This window comes from Nematolebias whitei, chromosome 20 (assembly GCF_014905685.2).
Source record: "Nematolebias whitei isolate Nwh7 chromosome 20, NemWhi1, whole genome shotgun sequence".
Lineage (NCBI taxonomy): Eukaryota > Metazoa > Chordata > Actinopteri > Cyprinodontiformes > Rivulidae > Nematolebias > Nematolebias whitei.
In genome coordinates, this window is record NC_056517.1 from 39431528 (window position 1) to 39435497 (window position 3970).

Below are 3970 nucleotides of genomic sequence, written 5' to 3' on the forward strand. Positions count from 1 at the left end.
TCTCCCAGTAACTCCAGTTAAGACTCTGGCAGCAGCATTTTGGATCAACTGAAGACGTTTTAAAGAAGTATTTGGACACCCAGATAATAAACCATTGCAATAGTCCAGTCTAGACGTGACAAATGCATGGACCAGTTTTTCTGCATCATCTTTAGATCAGATGTTTCTAATGTTAGTGATATTACGCAGGTGGAAGAAGGAGGTTCTAGTAACGTTTTAATGTGGGGGATAAAAGACACGTCCTGATCAAAAATAACACCAAGATTTTTAACATTAGAGCTGGAGGACAGATTAATGCATCTAAGGAGGGAGAAAGACTGAAACATTCATTCCTAAGGTGCTCAGGTCCAAAAACCAAAACCTCAGTCTTGTCTGTTCAACAGGAGAAAATTAAGGGTCATCCAGGTTTTTATGTCTTTAAGACATGCTTGTAGTCTAAGTAGCTGATTGGATTCATTGGGTTTAATGGACAAATATAACTGTGTGTCATCAGCATAACAATGAAAATTTATCCCATGTTGTTTAATAACTTTACCTAATGGAAGCATATATAAAGTAAAGAGTATTGGTCCGAGCGCTGAGCCCTGAGGAACTCCATGACTAACTTTGGTTTATGAAGAAGATTTATTATTTACATTTACAAACTGGAATCTATCAGATAGATATGATTTAAACCATTTTAGAGCATTCCTGTAATCCCAACATCATATTCAAGCCTCTGTAGTAAAATATTGTGATCAACTGTATCAAATGCAGCACTGAGGTCTAACAGGACCAGTAGAGACACAAGTCCATTGTCTGAGGCCATGAGAATATCATTAGTGACTTTCACCAGTGCAGATTCAGTGCTGTGATGAGTTTTAGGTTAATGTGTTACAGTTTTTGGTTTTAATGCGACTTTTTGCTCATCGTGAGTCAAGTTCAATGTTCATTTTTTTACAACAGAATAACATGAATGTTGTTTTGTTTATTTGCATTAAAATATTTATTTTATTCTAATATATTATTGTTATGTTATAAATATTGATACTCGTGTGATACAGAAGTGTGACTTATCTGTGTGTGTGTCATTGCTGTTGTTTGTGTAACCGATCAGCCTGTCCACCACAGGCCCAGTTCCACCGACCCAAACCGCCGCCGTCCAATCAGACGTGAGCCGGAAATCAAACACCGATGGATCAATGGTGTTGACTGGTTACCAAGGCAACAAATGACCTGGTCGCAGTATTAATAGGAGGACAGAGACGCCAACAGGAAGCTCGATGTTTGTCAGAACCAGGGATGAACGGTGTAGTTTCATGCCTGGCCTCCTGGGGGCAGCAGAGACGACCTGCAGCCATAAAATCTGAACAAGTTCATTCTAGCGACTGTTTCACGACCAGTCAGAAAACTGAAAAACACTTGTTTCTATTAAAGACATGAGCAGATAAACATTAAAACTATTCAGATTTTTGTGTCTAATCCCAACAAAATGATTGACTTGTAAAAAAAACAATCAGGAGATCCATGAGGAGAAGTCGGTCTGACTGCTGGAAGCAAACATCAAACGATGTAGATAAAATGACCTGTCACCTCAGTCTGAGGTCCAGAGCGCTGTGGAGCAGGTTTTCATCCAGGATGTCTTGGTACATCGCTGCATTCATCTCTCCCTCCATCCTGACTGGTCTGCCAGTCCCTGCTGCTGAAGAACACCCACAGCATGATGCTGCCACCACCATGCTTCACTGTTGGGATGGTGTTGGTCTGGTGAGGAGCTGGTTTCCTCCAAACATGATGCCTGGCATTCACACAAAGAGTTCAGTCTTTGTCTCATCAGACCAGAGGATTTAGTTTCTCCTGGTCTGAATCCTACAGATGTCTTTAGCTAAACTCCAGATGAGCTGCCATGTTCCTTTTATTAAGGAGTGGCTTTCTTCTGACCACAGCCTGATTGGTGGATTGCTACAGAGATGGTTGACCTTCTGGAAGGTTCTCCTCTCTCCACAGAGGAACGCTGCTTAGATGGCCACCAAGCTCTAGGAAGAGTCCTGGTGGTTCCAAACTTCTTCCGTTTATGAATGATGGAGGCCACTGAGCTCACTGGGGCCTTCAGAGCAGCAGAAATGTTTCTGGATCCTTCTCCAGATGTGTTCCTCAACACAATCATGTCTGAAGGTCTACAGACCTTTGACTCCCTGCTTGGTGTTTGTGCTACACTGTCAGCTGTGGGACCTTCTACCGACAGGTGTGGGCCTTCCCACATCAAGTCCAATCAACTGAAGTTACCACAGGTGGATCCATTTGAGACCGACCTGCAGGAAATATCTGAGGAGGTTCTGTTTGGATCTCTGCAGGGTGAAGCTTCAAACTGTCATGGTGGTGTTTAGTCTGCGTGCACGCAGGCGTCGGTGACGGACTCAAGCCGATCAGAGCGTTAGCAGCTCCTGCACGGCGGTCTGACCTGACTCGGTCCAGCTGTGGTTCTACAGTCCACAGCTGGACCGCAGCTGAACAAGACGAGCTCCTGCAGGTTAGCATGTGCTGCAGCTCTTCAGTTCCCTCCAAAAACTCTTTTGAGCTCATTAAAGTAAAATAAATGTCCAGACCGCTGAATAATTCAGTGACGGTCTGTGAGTGGATTATTAATTATTCTGAAGCTACAGTGAATATTTAAACTAATAAATACTTTAATCTGTCAGATGAAATGGTCTCAGACGTCTCTGTACTTCATGAACTGTGTACAAATATACATCATCTCTCAGGACACACAGTAAAAGTACAAGAAGAATACTTGGAGTCTGTGCTGAGGACTACTCTCAGCTACTGCCACCAGGCCAACCTTCAGCTCATGAGGGTTGGTAGCTGTGGCAGCCATCTTGAGCTGGACTGACTCCTAACGCTGACCAGGATGAACGTCAGATGATCCGATCACCTCCTGACGATTAAAACCACCGTTACCTGAATTTATTTCATTTTAGAAAGATTCTTAAATAAATTAAAATAAAAACCCCAGAGGCCGAGCCAGCGTGTTGCATCACACCTTCACAACGACACGTGAAGTCTTCACGTTGTGTCTGTAGATCTGTCTGAAGGTCCAGCCCAGGTTTGTTCTTCTGCTCTCCATCCAGAGGAACGGAGCTCCAGGTTCAGCTCAGGTGGACCAGGAGACATGTGGAGGCAGCTGCTGTCCTGGAAACAGCCGAGCTGAGAGTCCACAGGGGCGAGGCGTGTGTGCGTGTGTGTGTGTGCGTGCACGTGTGTGTGTGCATGTGTGGCGGTGATGAACGAGCTGCAACACAATCTGCTCCTGGTGCTTCTCCTCGTCACAACAAAGCCCTGCGAGCAAAGCCTCCTGGGAGAAAAGCTTCTGAGAAATGAAGAAAGGCCCGGTAATCTACCGGAGAGGGGAGGGAACCGGGCCGAGTCCAGAACACACCACGAGACCCACAAAACAACACATGATCTGTTGGCCTAATTGTCTGAGGGAGATGTAGAAGAACTCCTCCCTGACCTTCTGTAGGACGAGAAACGCTGATCTGACCATGACTCAGGACCCAGGACCACAGGACCCAGGACCACAGGACCACAGGACCACAGGACCACAGGACCCAGGACCTCAGGAGGCTCTAAAAGTTGTTTTTAGTTTTCTGCACCATCTTACAACCTGGCTGCTTTTTGTTACATTTTTTAATACCAGTTTATTTTCACTTGTTCTTCTCTGTTTGTAGCATCTTTTATGATTGTCCTCTGTTCTCGTCACTCTTTGTTAAACCAGGTCTCACTTGTAGATGAGTCCTCGAGGCTCAGTGGGACTAACCTGTAGAAATAAAGGTTGAATGAAAAAAAATATGACCATTGTTTTTATAACATTTTATTATAACATTGTTTTATTACAACATCGTTTTTATTATAACTTTTTAGTATATCATCGTTTTTATTATATCTTTTTATTATAACATCGTTTTTATTATAACTTTTTATTATATCGTCG

General features: G+C 43.7%; 1 protein-coding gene across 1 annotated transcript in view; it reads right to left on the reverse strand.

The window, feature by feature from the left end:
• The window catches only part of LOC119426451 (sodium channel protein type 2 subunit alpha-like), a 124956-nt gene that overhangs the window by 58716 nt on the left and 62270 nt on the right, over positions 1 to 3970 (reverse strand). The window lies entirely within an intron of this gene.